Below are 19,111 nucleotides of genomic sequence, written 5' to 3' on the forward strand. Positions count from 1 at the left end.
CACCTCAGCTTTAGGGAAGCTTGCACCAGACTCAAAGGCATTGAGCAGAAAACTCAAACTGTTCACATTTTGACCCTTCTAAATAAAAGTCACATGACAATTAGAGCTCAAATTGCGATAGTAAACCAAATTATATTAAATACTGACAAAAATATCAGTTATATGAGCAGCTGATACAGCACGTTACAGCAACAGGATCATTTTGTTCTGTACCTGTATTGATGGTTAGAAACATGATGCTCACCTCTCTTAGCTTTCTCAGGACCACTAGCATGTCACATCCATCTTGTGTTACCAAGCAATGTATCGAACAGCACCTATTTCTCTTACAGTCCACAAGCTCCTGCTTTGACTAGCTATAAAACACGGTACAAATGAACCCAAAGAGGAACAAGCCTTGAGCTTTTTCATCTCTAGATCTTCTGTGAGCTGCTACTGATGCGACCACTTCTCCTTGTGAGCTCAACTTTCATGTAAGCCGGCGACAGATGCGGCTTTTAAGTCTCTTTTGGGGGGCCTCTCCCCAATATTTTAAGCCCAATTTTCTATGGTTTGATTTCGGGACGATGGGCTTGATGCCGGGAGTGAGACAGCAGGCTCAGCGGGGGCCATTAGCCATGGTGTGGTGGCTGACTTAAAAAGAGTTCAAGCTCCCACAAGCGAAAGGAGGAGGGAAAGCACCCAAATCTTCCTTTCCCACCTTCTCCTCAGTAACCTGATGATGGAGCTAATAGCAATTATAATCTTTACCCTACCTCAATGCACAGCATAGTATGTGGAGTGTGAATGTGTTGCTGTTTTTGAACTAGAGAGTGTCTAGAGAGTTTTTCTGACAAATGTTTAGTTTTTTATTCATTTTTTTTTCATTTAGGTAGTGTTATATTAGTATAAAAAGTAACATTCTGGCATCATTGACCTAACCCTAATTATACATTTACCTAACCCTAACCCTAACCCTTATGTAGTTCCAAACCTGTATGACTTTCTTTCTTCCGTGGAATTCAAAGAAGACATTAGAAGGAAAGTTAGGGACTGATAGCCACTGTAACCATACACTTTCATTGTATGGAAAAGTTTGAAATATTGATTATTTCTTACACATAGCGTATCGCTTCAGAAAACATGAATTAAAATACTGAAGTCATATGGTTTATTTTTATGATGCTGTATGTGCTTTATGGAGCTTCAAAATCTTGGCACCCTTTTACTTGCATTGCATGGACATACAGAGCTGAAATATTCTTCCAAAAATCTTCATCTGCAGAAGAAATAAAGTCACACACATCTGGGGTGGAATGAGGGTGAGTAAATTATTGGGTGAACTATTTCTTTTATGTACACTGAAAAAAAAGTGCAGTACCTGAATGACCTATTTGTACCTGATCTGACTCTTGAAATGACTTTGCTTTAGTCTATTTGCAATGTAATGTAGTCAGGTTGATTCAAACATCTGCAATAACAAATAATATTTTTGACTTAAATAATCCATTTCATTTAGCTGTTAGTACACAATTTTCGGTTAGGATTGTGCCTTTTTGTTGGATTAATTCCTTTTAAGTATTGTACACTAATACATATTCACAATGAGAATTCCAGTATATTTCTTCTACACAGTGAGTGGCAAAAATACATCATTATCTTCACCATATCAACATGCTGTGATCTCCAGTGTGCACTTAATAGGTTTGAGGCAGAGTGTGAAGTGGTTGGGATGAGGGTCAGCACCTCTAAGTCTGAGGCCATGGTTCTCTGCTGGAAAAGGGTGGATTGCTCACTTCAGGTAGGAAGAGAGCAGCTTCCTCAAATGGAGGAGTTCAAGTAGCTTGTTCTCTTGTTCACGAGTGAGGGAAAGTTGCAGCGTGAAATCGGACCGTGGTGGTGAAGATGTGATGCCCATACTGTATGTTAGTATTTAAATATGGGTGGAAATAGTATTTGACAATATTTGATCAGAGTACAGTTAGTATGTACCATTATTTGCACCAGGGATGCAGTACAAATAATATCTGCCACTATTTGCACTGGGTGTAAATAGAATATTTGCAGCGAATCGTTGTACTGGGAGGTTTCGTGCCCCCACTTCATCCAAAGCCTTTTTAGCAAGTCTGTTCACATGGCGGCCATCTTTGAAAAACTCCTGTGCAGCTGTTTGTCTATGTAAACAAGTGGCATAGAAGTGCAGCTCCTATCTACTTGAATTGGGACAGAGCAACAATTCTAACATGATTGGCCAAGACTAAAGGTCAAAGAAAATATTTAAAATCAGCAGTAAATCTGACAATGCTAGTATCAAATATTGTGCTTCTTTATCTTAGATTACACACAAAAAATGTAATTTTCCCGGCTTGTATAGCTAATGCGCATGTGCATTCTCAATTTGATTGACAGGTGTTGTCTGGTGATTGGCTCTATACCTTTAAAGAAGGACTTACTTTTGACATCCGTTGACCATTATTCTAAGAAATTATATTCTATGAATTTTATTAGAAGTGACCCGTCTCTAGTCTCTGCTTCGACCACACTGCGACTGCCAAAGTTTTAGAACAATGGGAGGACTTTTCAGATGGTCCCTTAACACCTTATATACAAAGGTGTTAAATATACAAACATAAAACTACCCGCTTTGAATTAATGGTCTGTCCATGAAAAAGTGTCTTTAATAGACACCAAAAAAGAAAACGAATGGTAGTAGCACCATACATTACAGTTCAAGATAATCAAATCACAAAATAAGATGTGCCCCATCTGCCTATATTCTACACTGACATAGGCCTATAGTTTCTTATCACTTATTTTCCTAAATACAAAAGAACGCATTCCCATTGAGTGTTTGAATCATGGTTTAAACTTGAGCTCTATAGCGAAGCGCACACCATAATCAATCAAGTGAGTAAATTACAATAGTTTATTATATTTATATCGAGGCTGTGAGGTATAGACTTACAGTCTCTTCAATGGCATGAACGGTATAAAGCTGTATAAAGCTCTAGATCACATCTGATTTTAGATAAAGATATTTTATCAATGTTTTGTCCACAGAATGATCCAAAATCACTTTAACCTGCACTACAGCCCATTGAGGACACTGTAAGTCTGTCCTTCACAGCCTCATTCCCATTAAAACCAAAGATGGAGATAGTGTGAATAAGGTCTATTAGAAGGGTTCTTATATGACAGCGCTGTTATGAAGTGCATCAGGAGAAGATCTACAGTGATTAAGCAATTCCACTCTCTACCTTACCCAATGCTATTGTATGCCATCAGGGAGCACATCGGATGCAACGCATCACACTTTGGAATACTTTTGTACTGATTTTTGCAATTTTTACATTTTTGTGATTAAATGTATCTGCCTGTTACGTGTTTTATATGCCTGTTACGTGTTTTAATGGTTATGGTTAGGTTTAGGAGTAGGTGTGGATTAGTAGCTGTTAAATATATATTCAGTAATATATTGTATCTAAAATTATTGCTACTGTACATTAATCTACAGTACTTGTTACATGTTTTTATATTATTGAAATGTGGTTATGTTTAGAGGTTGGAGTAGGGTTAAGGGATCTAAAATACCTATAAAACAGTAAAATCGTGTATTCAAATATATTTGTAATGGATTCGTGGACCCGTGGGCCAGATCAGGCCCTCCACATGGTTTAATATGACCCACAGCTCATTTATCGTAAAAACTTTATTTTTCATTGGATATTTCATTTAACTTGCATTGGGGCCAACACGTCTCCACAAGTGTTTAACATGCTCAGAGCTGCCAGATAAGAGACACAACACCCCCAGTTTGAGATTTATACTTGCGCTAATTGGAAATATTCCACCTAATGTTATACTTATTTTGTGCAATCTGGCAACCATGCACGCGAGTGCACTTTTTCTATCTGGCTTACCTCTTTGAACAAACTTAGCGATCTGTAGTGCAATATTCTTCTCAAGGAAAAGTGATATACGGCCACTCTGTGTCCATTCTTGAGGCTGCTTGAGATGTTTGGTGCTACTAATTTTTCAGGTAAACTTTCTCAGTGATTATATTAAATATAAAAGTAGATCTCGGCATCATTGACATGTGAGCAAAAGCAAGCCAGAGACGAACAAGTATTTTTTATTTGTACAATTTAGAATTGTTGAAGTCCCTTCGCACCTATATGCTATTCTAACTCTTGCAGTAATCATTTATCAGAGTCATGCAGCCTGTGTTATTCTGTTGTGTGCTGAAAGTCAAACCATCGAGGAGACCCGCATCATGACCCTTTTAGCATGTAAACTCGCCTGCTTTGCGACAAACATTAAAAGTTCTTTAAAAAAAATATATTTTTTTTTAAATTAAAACAGACCCCTGACTTAGAGATTGTTAAATTGAATAATAAATTAACATGGAAGTAGAGATGGTAAAATACATATATAAGCTCAGCCTTTATTCAGTTTTTTAATGCCTGATAGAAAAGTATCTATCTTTGTAGAGAAATACAATACTTTAGGCAATTGCAGAATATTCTCACTAGTCTCAGATAAACTTCAGAAAATAGTACACAACTATTTCTGGGCTTAAAAGATACAAAAAACAAATCATTGCAGAACATTGTATCTTGAAAGGAATACAATGTGGCCCCATATGCACTACTTAAAGCCCGATGTGGCCCCTTTACCAAAATAGTTGGTGTTCATGTCATTAGATCCCTGCTTTAGAGGCTTTCAAATGTCCATATTGCACATGTCTTTCCAAAAGTTCAAACATGTATGTTTAAATTTTAAAAATATTAACATACAAATAGCTACATATATTAATAAGATCAGGCTAAAGCCCTCTTCATCTTTATTTTCCTAATTAGTTTTTTAAATTTGTTTATTATATTTTATTTTAGTCTATTTTGAAGCAAAGTAAGCAGTGCTTACCAAACAGAAGGGGGGAAACAAAAAAGGACAACATTTTGAATAAAATGACTAACACAAATGGCTCGCTTTCATTAAATTCACCATCTGTTATAAGTGCAGTAGAACAGGAAGACAATGGCAAAATTAATTTCAGAGGTAAAAGGGAATTGTTGCCCAAAGTCCTCCCAAAATATGCTATAAAATAGAGAACAAAACAACTTTTACAACTAATTAACTGAGATTCTCAAGGAATGTGTGTGCAAGGAATTTGTGTTCAAGTAAAGGTAGAATACATTTAAAAACAAATATGTGTTACAGACTATTGACCATAGCAGTTGCATAACATTACAGTATTTCTGGTTAGTCTGATTTGTGGCTTCACTGTTGTGAAGGATGAGATAGTTACATGGTGAATTTAAAATTTTGACTCCTTGCAAAAATGTACATTATAAAAGGCTCTAAAGGAAGTGGTGTGGACTGTCAGATATTGTATATCTATATGCAGAATTGGCTCATTATGTTAATTATCAGAAAACTGCAATGCACTTCACCTGTATGATCCACATTGACTCATGGCAAATAATCTCAGCTAACCGTTTATTAAAATGTCTGGTCCGCACTGCAAGAAAGTCAGATCCTGTCAGATAAAATATTTTGTACATTATTTACTTATCTTTTTTATACTTTAATGTAATCAGTTAAGATGTTACCACATGAAGCATGGTTTTAAGGTTTCCAAAACATTTCTTTACAGTGCATCAGTTTGAGTAATAACATGAGATGTATAATTGAGTACCATTACTTTTTACTTCACTTTTTTTTTTTTTTACAGAATCTGATTTAACTCCATATACAATAGCAGCGATAACAATAAAAACCCACCACAGTTAAAAAAGCCATATTATCTAAATAAACATACCCTTATGCATTTTAATTATGCTAAGTAACTCTGTCAGTTATACCAGGTTTAGCCGAACAATTAATTGTTCATAATGATAGTTTATGACACACTGACGAGCTTGAAGCTCAATATGTCTGATTATATGTTAGTTTAGACCTTGTTCTCTTCCCAGCCTCAATCTCAGCAGGGTGCCTCCAATTACACCACTGATTAAGACACTCTTGTGCGAAAAACTTAATTGGCTTCGTGCCGCAGAGATAGCTGCTCTTTTTTCACCATGGATATGAAACATGAGGCACTGAGAGTGAAAAACAAGACCATCCCTGCCCCTGCACATTTTTCCCCAGTGGCCATGGTTATTTTGAAGACTCAAGAGAACAGCTTTGCAGAACAGAACTTTGTACCTGTTGCCTCCATCTTGTTTTTTGATAACAAGCTGGCAGCATAACAAGGAAGAAAATGTACTTCTCAGTGAACATAACAGCAGCGTCTCCTCTCATCACCTTGAAATTAAATTGGAAATCTAACATTATCTACTCAACTGCTGTAAAGAAAAGCATGTGTTCCCTTCTGTTGCATTTGTTTTTCTTGCTGGGTGGAACGCCTCAGTTTCCCCCCGCTCCCTAAGCCCTGATAAGGCTGTTTGTGAAGCCAGTTGTGTGTGTGTGTGTGTGTGTGGAAGTGCAGAAGGATGGGAAGGCTAGTTGATTGGGGGGTTTGAGAACTGGTGACATTTGTATTCCTGGGTTTTGTAGAGGACTCCCTGCTGTGCGGTGGTGCGCTGGGCAAAGGCAGAGCTTCTGAAGCTGGCCAGCCAGGCCTCAAGGAGCTCTAACTAAGCCCCCCCACACACACACACAAAGCACATACATCATGTGGCACATGTCTAAACTAGCAAACATATCCATGTACTGATGCAGGATTTGACAAATTCACAAGAGCAGTGAAATTTGCTACATGATGCCTGCAAATGGGGTTTGCAGATGCTCTGTTTTATAAATCATCCTTCTGCACAAAGGCATTGTAGTGCACACTAAAATGAAAGAGAGCCCTATACATACTGAATCTAATACAAAGCAGAGTTAACAGTTGTAGGGTTTAAACCAGGTAATTCTCTGTCATTTATTGCATAATATATTTCCTGTGTGTATAGTGCATTGCTTATAGAATACAGGTAAAGAGGGGGACTTTCTTATAAATTGTCATTGGTGTTGTTTCAAAATATGATGCCAAATGGCTCAGGCCCTCTCACAATACAATTTTAAATAGCTAAAGATCTCAACTATACTGTACAGCAGAAAAAAAATAGTTTTGATAGTAAATACAAAAACTTGTGTCCCGTTTTCCTGTATTCACCCTACTCATGTCTAGTGCCTTGGTACTCGTAGATGAGCATTCTTATGAGTCCCACTTTATATTAGGTGTCTTTAGCTACTATGTGCTTACATGAAATACATTATATTGTATGTATTTTCATGTAAGCACATAGTAGTTAAAGACACCTAATATAAAGTGGGACTCATAAGAATGCTCATCTACGAGTACCAAGATTCCCATTTGCTGCTTTTAAGGTTGAGGTACTGTAATGTTTAGGAGTAGGGGTAAGTTAAGGGTAAGGGGTTAGGGTTAACGTCTAAGGTAAGGGTTGGGGTGGTGTTAGATTAATGGGTAAGGTTAACAGTGTAACTGCAGATGTAATTAAATGCAGGTACTTTAAATGAAAGTACAATACAACAACACATATATACATAATATGTACGTTTTATCAAATGTTAAAGTACATAGTAGTTAAAGACACCTAATATAAAGTGGATCCTTTTTATTTATAGCTTAGATTTATCAGGTTGAGACATCTATTGCAATCATGTTGAATTGTTGGTAATATGCACAAGCTCATACACCTCAAGTGTCTCATCCTCATAGATGAGTGCCCTGCGACAGCTATCGTGCAAATCAGCTCAATATCATTATGAAATGATGGATTCAGCAATTCCAGTTCACTGAATATTTCAGGGAGACACTCGTGGATCTAATGACATGAACACAAAGAATCAGGAGAAAAAATATGACTGTGATAATTAAGATCTTAATGCATTTACCTATGAAACATGGTCAAGAATACATTGTAAAAAAAAGCAATTATAGTATATTATATCCAGCATAGCCTATAGGACTATATGAGTCACAGATATTAAGAAATGTGAATTAATTATAATTTGCTGAAAGCACTTTAGACAAACTATATTCTGCTAAATATGGTCCCAACTAACTAAAGGGACTTGTCTGGACAATTTCATATCAAACAGTGTTGTTGATGGATTAATGGTTGCAAAAGCCCATCATGCACTAACTGTTTTTGTTGACAATGTAAGTTTTATGTGTGGTGATGTTAACAGTTCATCTTAATGAAGGTTTCTTGACTGACACTGAGGTTTGAGTGTTGAGGTCTAAATTAAACTACTTGAATGATTTAGTATTGCAAGATTCTCTTCTTAAGAGCTAGAGATTGCAGAAATTAATTTATATCAAGAATCCTATAAAATGATGTGTAAAAATGAAAAGTTTTGGAAAGTTGTTTTTTCTTTGCTTTTACAATTTATAATACATCTAATTAAATGTCCATTTGTGTATTACTAATTACTACTTTACTGATCAAGAAATGTGTTGTTACCTTGACAACAATGAATCGGCTGAATGAGTCATCTGCATTTAGTGAATGAACAATAATCAAAAACACAAAGTTTTGTTAATGGGGACACGTATTTATGGATGGTTTACCCAAAAGTAAAAATCCTGTCAATGGACGACACGATTTTCAATAAAAAAAGACTTACATTTTAGATTGTTTTTCACTTATACCTATCATATGCCTTCAAAAGGTTTTTAAAAGTTATACATGAGTCACATGGGCTACTTTTATGATACATTTGGGTGCTTTTTTGAAGCTTTGAAGCTTTGACACACCATGACTGCCATTCTATTAAATAGCCAGAATATTCATTATTTTTTGGGGGTTTGGAACAACATAAGGGTGAGTAAATTATGACAGAATTGTCATTTATTGGGTGAACAATTTCTTTAAGTCTTCCTTTAATAAAACATAGGCCAAGATTTAAAAAAATTCTAAACTATAAATTTTTTAGTATTTGGGGATCTTGCAAATGTCTCCAAATGTTAATATTCTGTGCATATGTGTCTTTCTCTACTGCGTTCTGGTTCTGTCGCTAGTCGTATTTTGGTCAGCGTGATACTTGAAGTAATTACATATGTGAAAGTCAGGACATCAAATTATCAATAGTTTAAAGTGAACATGAATACGCAAACATCAATAACCGGGGCAATGAAACAGAAATTAAAATTCAGAGTAAACAAGCAAAGTCTGACATTATTGCAGTAAATTTGGGTGGAGATAAAATCTTGTATAATCAGGCCAGGAACACACTGAATAAGGAAATCAGATTGGCTAAAAGAAGTTACTCTGAGAAGCTGAAAAACAAATTTTCATCTAACGATCCTGCATCAGTGTGGAGTGGCCTGAAACGACTTACCAATTACAGGACTCCTACCCCCAACCCTGTGGTGGACCAACGACTGGCTGACGACCTGAATGTGTTCTACTGCAGATTCGAAAGGCCCAAAATTTCACACCCCACACGCACTCGGACCTTCACTTCACACAAATATTAACACCTCCTGAAACCCCCCTCCTCCCCCTCCTGCTACACAACCTACACTCAAGATCTGTGAAGACGATGTGTGCCGTGTCTTTCAGAAGCAAAGGTCAAGGAAGGCTTCAGGCCCAGATGGCATCTCACCAGCGTGCCTTCATTGCTGTGCTAACCAACTGGCCCCCATATTCATACAGATCTTCAATAGATCATTGGAGCAGTGTGAAGTCCCATACTGCTTCAAACGCTCAATTATTATCCCTGTCCCTAAGAAACCAAAAATTACAGGACTTAATGACTTCAGACCTGTCGCCCTGACATCTGTGGTCATGAAGTCATGAGTGTTGGCCCACCTGAAGGACATCACTGGACCCTTTCTAGATACCCTTCAATTTGCTTATAATGCAAACAGGTCTATGGATGATGCAGTCAACATGGGACTGCATCATGTCCTGCAACATCTGGACAGACAAGGATCCTTTTTGTGGACTTCAGCTTGGCTTTCAACACAATCATCCCAGCTATTCTCCGGAATAAGTTAAACCAACTCCCTGTTCCCATGTCTATCTGTCAGTGGATTACCAGCTTTCTGACGGACAGGCAGCTGTACCATTAGCACTGGTGCACCCCAGGGATGTGTGCTCTCCCCACTACTCTTCTCCCTCTACACCAATGACTGCACCACCAAGGATCCCTCTGCCAAGCTCCTGAAGTTTGCAGATGACACCACTGTCATCGGCCTGGTCGATGGGTCGGTTGGCTGTCTGGTGCAGTCAAAACAACCTGGAGCTGAACACCCTCAAAACGGTGGTGATGATTGTGGACTTTAGGAGGAACACCCCAACATTGTCCCCCCTCACCATTCTAAATAGCACTGTGGCAGCAGTGGAGTCATTCAGGTTCCTGGGCACTACCATCTCACAGGACCTGAAATGGAAGATACACATTGACTCCATTGTTAAAAAGGCCAAACAGAGGTTGTACTTCCTTCGCCAGCTGAGGAAGTTCAACCTGCCACAGGCGCTGCTGATACAGTTCTACTCAGCAGTCATTGAGTCTTTCCTCTGTACTTCTATAACTGTCTGGTTTGGTGCAGTTACGAAATCGGACATCAGAAGACTACAGCGGACAGTTCGGACTTCTGAGAGGATTATTGGTTGCCCCCTGCCTCACCTTCAAGAACTATACACTTCCAGAGTGAGGTTTAAGGCTGGTAAAATCACTCTGGACCCCACTCACCCTGCCCACTACCTTTTTGAACTGTTGCTTTCTGGCCGACACTTCAGGGCTCTGAGCACCAGAACCGTTAGGCAGAGGAACAGTTTTTTCACTCAGGCTATCCATCACATGAACAGTTAAATTACCCCATTGAGCAATAATTATGTGCAATACACAGTTAAGTCTATTTATATTATCCAACATATCCACTTCTGCCATTACATACATTGCACTGTACATAATATACTGTATTTTTGTTCTTTATATAACAGATTTGTAATAGATTTGCACTACGTGTGTGTAAGTGGGTATGTATGAAGGTGAGTGGATGTACGTATATGTATAATTATCATTATTATTATTATTTTTAAATATCTATGTCTTGCTACTGTTTTTGTATTGTTGTGCACTGGAAGCTCCTGTCACCAAGGCAAATTCCTTGTATGTGTAAGTATACTTGGCAATAAAGCTGATTCTGATTCTGATTCTGAGTATTAAACCCGATTGCTGCAGGCCAATTTAGAGAGGTAGTATAACAGCACCCCCAAATGGGATTTGATTTGTGTGTGCATGTGTGTGTGCGCATTAGAGAACGAGAAAAAGCGAGCGAGAGAGAGACTGACTTTGTACTGCAGGTGAGTGAATATCTCATGCTCTCAGCCCCTAGATCCCCTGCGGTTTTCAATCAATGCCATTAGAATGCCTGAGTCCAGTCACCCTGACTGTAATCTGCTATGTCTGTGTGTGTGTGTGTGTGTGTGTGTGTGTGTGTGTGTGTGTGTGTGTGTGTGTGTGTGTGTGTATTTCTTCCCCAGCCCCCTCCCTGCCATTATCAGCTCGATAAGCTTTGGCACGATTTAACACAGGCTTGGACGATGGCTCATTTTTAATGTTTCCATTTTTTTGATTATAAAAAACTGCCTGATCTGCATTATAGAAACATCGTGAAAAGAAGACGTGAGTGAACTTTAATACACTTCCTTACCATATAAAGCTTAGGTACTTATTAAAACAGGATGCCTCTCAAAAATCCAATTTGTCTTAAATTAAAAAAGAGATGAGGTCTCTGAAATAGGTGCGACAGAGTGGCACATGATACAGAGAGCCCTCAATAGCATTAATGTTTATTTAGATCTATTTAAAAAAAGAAATAATAATAATAAACAAAGAAAAAAAATCATTTTTTTTTTTGCATTTATTGCTTTCAAATAAATTGTGGCAATATATAAATTGAGTCTGCTCAATTTATAAAGAATATATATTCCAAATAAATGTTATGTTTATACCATATTCAATATTAACATTCATTTTAGTCACACACATTAAAATGGAACAGTTTTATTAATTCAACCATGAAATGCATATACAGTACATACAATATGCATGCATACAGTATTTTAAAAGAGCATTCATACCTGTACATTTTAATATCTTCCAATAAAAAATGGTACAGAATGTGAATACATTTTATTGTCAAGTAGTTATGGTATTCTGTATTGTTCAATGCATTATGTTTGCCTATTGCTAACCATCTGTATCAGGCCAGCTGATACACTGGATGATAATTTAGCCTTTATTTAAGTAAGTATAATGTATTTGTCAAATGCAAAATATGTTATTTGTAAACATTTGCATTGACATTTCAACAATCGTAGACACATGAGAAATATTAAATGTGTATATTGCTGTGTTTGAAACCCTAATCCATGGTAATTAGAGTTTGTATTACACTGTAATTACATAGTAACTAAGTCAGTGATTATATAGACAGATATACTTCACACCATAGACTAATGTTAAACCTCATTAAAGTCTTTACATATACAGAGTTATCATTTTAGAACATAATATTCATAAATTTGTCGCCCCTGTTTAAGCATGCTTTTCTCCTCACAATAGTTATAAATATATTTCAACACAACAAAATATATTTCAGTATTACACACCTTAACCACTGTTATCATGACACACACACAGGACTCTCCATAGACATAATGATTTTTATACTGTACGAACTATAGATTCGATCCCCTAACTCTACCCCTAAACCTAACCCTCACAAAAAAACTTTCTGCATTTTTACATTTTCAATAATTGTTTTGTAAGTGATTTGAATTATGGGGACACTAGAAATGTCCTCATAAACCACATTTATAGCATAATACCCTTATAATCACACACACACACACACACACACACACACACACACACACACACACACACACACACACACACACACACACACACACACACACACACACATGCATGGTAAAATATTTTATGGAATTTGCTATCCATGGTGATATATTTATTGTATAATGTCTTATTTTTTATTGTAAATATATATATATATATATATATATATATATATATATATATATATATATATATATATATATATAGTATAAATAAAAGCTTCCGGTCAACATCCTCCTTCCCATCCAAGTATTAAATAAATAAATAAATAAATAAATACATATATTTGTTCCCATGCAATGTATTCTATTTGAAAGTGGAGAAAATATATATATATATATTTTTATTTTATTTAGTCTGAATCAAAAATACAGACAGAGCATTTTAGTTAAAAAATTGGATATTCAAAAGCATTTTAAACCTAACTATTACAGTTCCAACTTTAAATGGGTAATTCATATTAATAAGTAGGATTGCTCCAGCATAATGTGTGATTGCTGTGACAAATTACATCCATTTCAGGCAGAATGAAGGCTTACGTGTAAAGTAGTGAGAGCTGAACGCCGAGATTGAAATACCCTCATCACTGAAAGTGTGAATAAAGCACATTGGGTGAATGAACCATCAAGTACATCTTTAATTGGATAGCTGCAGGGTGTCAGGCGAGGGTTAAATGTATTTACTGTGTACACAATTATAAGGCTTGAAATTGTATACAAAAGTCTGAATTTTAAACTTCAAGTGACCCTCAGAATAGAAACGGACTCTATGCCTTCTCTCGGGAGACAGCATTATTATTGTTATTGTGTGGAAAAGTTTTATTTTTTGTATTTAACCAGTCATGTTTTTTTTCCCCCTGCATTTTTTACATTCCATTTGAATTTAAAACCTGACATATAAAAACAGTTTTTTTTTAATTTTTTATTATCATTATTTATTTTTTTCTCTTGTATTTTTTGCCTAAGATAACATTTTTTTTTTATAACAAGAATTTTTAACAAAGTTATCTGGGATTTTTTCTTCTGACACTTTTCTTTCAGTGGGGAAATGTGCATCTGGGATGCTAAATAAGCAACAAGTTTAGCGGTATATATAACATGAAATCATACAATGAATATAAATGATTTCCATGGACAGCAGAATCTATAAGATGTTTTTGACAACAGATGTTGAAATGGATGTACCATTTACATGCAGGATGCTGATACTTGACTTGTACTATAGTGACCACAGGGACTGAGATAATTTACATAAATGGTACAAACATGCTTGTATCATGCTTATTGTTAAACCAGTATACAAATAAAAGGGAAAGAATTCAATATGAACCTCTGTGTGTATAAAACGTCATAGTTTATTATCAGCAGAGTTTACATAAGGGTACATACAGAATATACACATAAATAACTTGACGGACTGCAGTGTAACTTGCTAGTCTGACTATTTTAAACAACATTTTGCAAATTTTGTCATAATTATTCTGCATGCTCTTTGTGAGAGTATTTGGAATATTTGTACTTAAAATTTTCATTTGTCCAATAGGCATACAGAAATCTGATATATGGCCATTTGTGAATATGTGTGTGCACATATATATATATATATATATATATATATATATATATATATATATATGAAATACATCAGTTTTCACTGATATAAAAGTCAAATATTTGTACATATATTGAACATATGTTTTAAATACAACAAAAATTGCAGTTTTAATATACAGCATATAACATATTTGTAATTTGAATATATATATATATATATATATATATATATATATATATATATATATATATATATATATATATATGTTCTGCATACATTGTTATGTATTTCTTTCTTCTTTTTTTTTTTTTTTTGCCATTTCAAACTAATACGAAAAAGGATGATAAAAAATATACAGTTTCTCTTACATTCATATACATTTTAACCTAAGATACTGGTGTTGATTTAAAACATTAATTAGCATTAGCTATATATATATATATATATATATATATATATATATATATATATACATATATATATATATATTACTTGTTTAGTATTAACTAAAGAGAGTATCACAAACATATAAACAAAATAACAGTTGATGTATCAAAAATATTTTTCATGTACACTTCCAGTCAATTTATCTCTCCTTTTCTCCACATCTCTACCTGTCCCTGAACTGATTATGACAGAGGTTCATCACACATTAAATACAACCTAGTCAACCTAGACTCAAATACAATTATTTTTTTTTAAAATGTTTGTGGAAGGTAATGAGGTACCATTAGCATTAGCTAGCGTGTCACCTTGGCAGGTAAGATATAATTGGGTGTTGGAATGTCTCAGTATTATCAGCCCATCTCGCAGTGCGTGCACATATTGCATTATTTAGCAGCGCAAGGCACAACGCAGATAGGTAGCAATCTCCTTTCACAGCCCATTAGCCAACACTGATCCCGCGCTGGCAAAGTGCTGCCCCATTCACAGCACACTAATTATTTTACATCAGTCACAGTACTTTCCCCCCAACAAATGTGACCAGTGATGCATAATTATGAGCTGTGGAGTTCGGAGCACGCTGCGGGCACTGGGGACGAAACTGCAGCTATTTTAGAGGAAGCACAGATGCAAGCTGAGAGAACAATCCAGTCCTTACCTAACTTGGGGAGAAACACCAATAACATCTGAAAATTATAAACCTAGCTGAGAAAGTGGTGCATTTAAAAGTCGAGAATTGTCTCAGCCGAGTTTGCACTAAAGTTAATCCTGATAGATTGCTAAATAGAAATTTTAACTAAAGGTTTTAAGAAATTGAAATTTTTGGGGGAAATCTCAAGATGAATCAATAGAATAATACACACTCTGCTCACAAAGACCTTTACTAGCTCTATCAATCAAATGTGCTAGTTTCCACAGATAATGAACTAAACTCAGCCGTTAAACCTTGTACAACCATTTTCTTAGCTTTAGCACAATACCACAAGTATTAAGAGTTATGAGACAAAGAACTGCAAAATTCAGGCCAAAGCATCACAGGATAGTATTTTCACCCAACATACCTAGAGTTGACTTAATGTCGGCACAAAAAGCACCATACAAAGGCCATGGCTGGTCTGGCTTGGTCAATATGTCCACCATTGATCTCATCCAGAGGAAAAACCATGTCCAAATCTTCAGTTTAAATGATGCCGGTGAAACACAGCATTCTTCTTATGAGGTAGAGGAACATTTAGGTTTTCTAGTTGCTTGCCTTGTGATATTTCTGAGCCGTCAGCAATGCAGAAGCTGCTTTTCTCTCCTAATTCTGTGGACTTGGAGCTTTGAAGCCCCCCAACTGTGCACAGTATGGTCTTTGAAGCGGGGAAGAAATTCAGAGATTTAAAAAAATGGATAAAAAGCAGGGGGAACATGCTGTTCCTCACACACATCATTGTCTACATTCATCTTTATTGGGGTGCCATGTTCAGTTTTGGATACAGGAATCTTGATTTGGATGTGTCTTTTGGTTCTCTATCTTGTGAAACAGCGAGCTTTGGGACAGAAGTGCTGTATTTTGTGCAGTTATTTTCATAGGTTCAGAGTAGGCTATATATATTACCAATTGTAAGCCACATCTGCATAAAACCCCAACACAATCTAGGAATAGGATTTTTAAATTGTGATGTATTTTTCCTGTACAAATAATCAAGTAATCAACTTCATACAATGTAAATAGAGGAAACGTGCAATTGCTATTTTAAGGTGCTAGTTTTACCTGATCTAAACCTTAAAATGTGTTTTGTTGATGTAAACTTATGTAGTCAGGTTGATTTAATTAATTAATTTTACTTGAATCAAACCAGTTAATTTAGATGTTACTAAACTAAACAATTAATTCATTATTATTATTATTATTATTATTATTATTATTATTATTATTATTATTATTATTATTATTTCAATTTACAAGGCAAAACAATCTGAAGAATAACACTTTGTTTGGAATTCAAAATGTACTTTGGCATCAAAATATTATTAAAATATACACTGTAAATAGTGTGTTACTATACATGTGTTTCATGTGGTAACATTTAAATTATCTGGTTTAATTCAAGTAAAAAATTACTCCAAATAAAGTATTTTTTTCGGGTAAGTCAGATAGTAATAGCTCCTTTACAATGTCTACTTTATTGTCCATCTAGGCAATGTTTGTCTTCTAGTTTTTAAATTGTCAGATGTCATGATGTATGGAAGTATCAGACTTCCAATTTTTGCAACTGACCTAACAAAACGCCAGAGAACATCTTATTTATGATGATACCCTTAAAGATTGCTTAAAAGACACAAACCAACAATATCATTGACATTTTAGCCCCCCCCCAGTGAATACTAGCAAAGCTTCACTAGATCTCGTGAGAACTTAAACCAATACTCTCATAATGCTTATTGTTAGGAAGGCGTAATGTTATGCAAATGGACTTTAGCTGAGGGGCCGTCCTTAATAGTTCTGGGCTTGTGGCTTTGATAACCTCTATTACTTGAGGATTAGATGATTGCTGATGTTTTGTCAGTTTCCTTGGACACTAGTCATCAACTCAGGCCTAATCTTGTGATTCTAAATCTGTGAAAAGAGGATCCCATCCACATTATCTTGTCAATGACATCCAGCTACTAATGCAACCACACTTGGACTTTTAATGCATCTGTTCTTTAAATAACCAACACAAAACAAATCATAGTGTCTGCTACAGGTTAATACATAAACCACCTCTGTCAAAGAAGGTTTTTGTTTGCTTCTTTCAAAGATGTTCTATTTTATTCATGCTGTTTTAAAAATATATAGAATTAGTTTATCTCATTTTTTCACCCTCTGACCCCCTGTCGTTGTCTTTTTGGTTTTTGAGCTTCAGTGAGACATCTCCAGATTTTCAGGGGTTATGGTCTGTCTGCTCCCTGGCTGTTATGTTTATTTATTTACTCATTGATTTTTCAACATGTATGTACACACATTTCTTGGCTGACGGATCGATTTTTTGCAGCGCCAGAAATCCGTTCTGCATTTAGCCTTGTCCTGTGATCATATTCCATTTTAACCACTTCAAATGCACTCTGGGCCTTTCTGATTGAATTGAATGAAAGAAACAAGGCTGTTTTCTCATATGTCTGGAGCTCTATCAGGAAAGCAGGAAACTGGATAAAATGATACCTGTGCAACACTGATCAATTAAAAAAACAAAAACAAAAAAAAAAAACAATATCAAAACAGACACTAATAGAGTTATATAAATTAATTTAATAGATTTTCACCATTTTTTTTATAACATAATGATTTCCATGTACATGGTCTAGATAGAAAGAATAGAATTAGCAAAATGCAATTTAAAATGGTTTTAGATAGATATATTATTTAATATATTTTTTATATTTTTCTATATTTTCTTTTTCAATGATAGTAGTAACTATGTACTATTATTTAGACCATATATGCAAGGTCTCACCATAGAAATGTTTATCGTGCACCATAAAAACATCACAGTCATTTCGATCTCACCTCAGATTCAGCAATCATCGGAATATAATCATGAGTTTAACCGCAACATGTTTATTATAAGACATTGTTTATTAAACTAAACTAATACTATATTAGTTTAGTTACATTATTTTATCTCATCAATATTTTAAATCTTCGAACCAACCCCATTTCTATACCTAACCAGTTATCAACAATAAAACACATGTAACAGTAGGGTAAATTTAATCTCAATTTAGTCACAACTTTATTACACTAACATAAATATATTTTACATCCCCAGTAAAAAGCTGATAAATTTAAAGTTCCAATAATTTCAGTGATATTTCACTGTTCTATAGATATTGTTTGAGCACTTAACCCCACCTCTATACCTACAACCAAATAATTCTCAATGATATAAAAGACCAAACAAAGACTGTAGATTAATGTACAGTCACAAAAATGTGTTTCAAGGAACAAAGTGAAACATTTACTCACTAAACACCTTCCTCTGTGACATCTCATTCACAATATACATCTTAACTTTGGCATCGGTCACAAGACACATTAGAGCCAATGACATTTGACATCCCTGATATCAAAGCTGTCGTAACACTTCTTCAGATGGACATTTTTTAAAGTTTAAATGAGTGTGGAATTGTTTGTGTTATGGTGGATATGAAGAATGAAGACTTTGAATTTGGATCTGTACCTCACACAAAGACATCATATGGCATTGGATGACCGGAATACAGA

Source organism: Xyrauchen texanus, chromosome 17, assembly GCF_025860055.1.
Source record: "Xyrauchen texanus isolate HMW12.3.18 chromosome 17, RBS_HiC_50CHRs, whole genome shotgun sequence".
Taxonomy (NCBI): Eukaryota; Metazoa; Chordata; class Actinopteri; order Cypriniformes; family Catostomidae; genus Xyrauchen; species Xyrauchen texanus.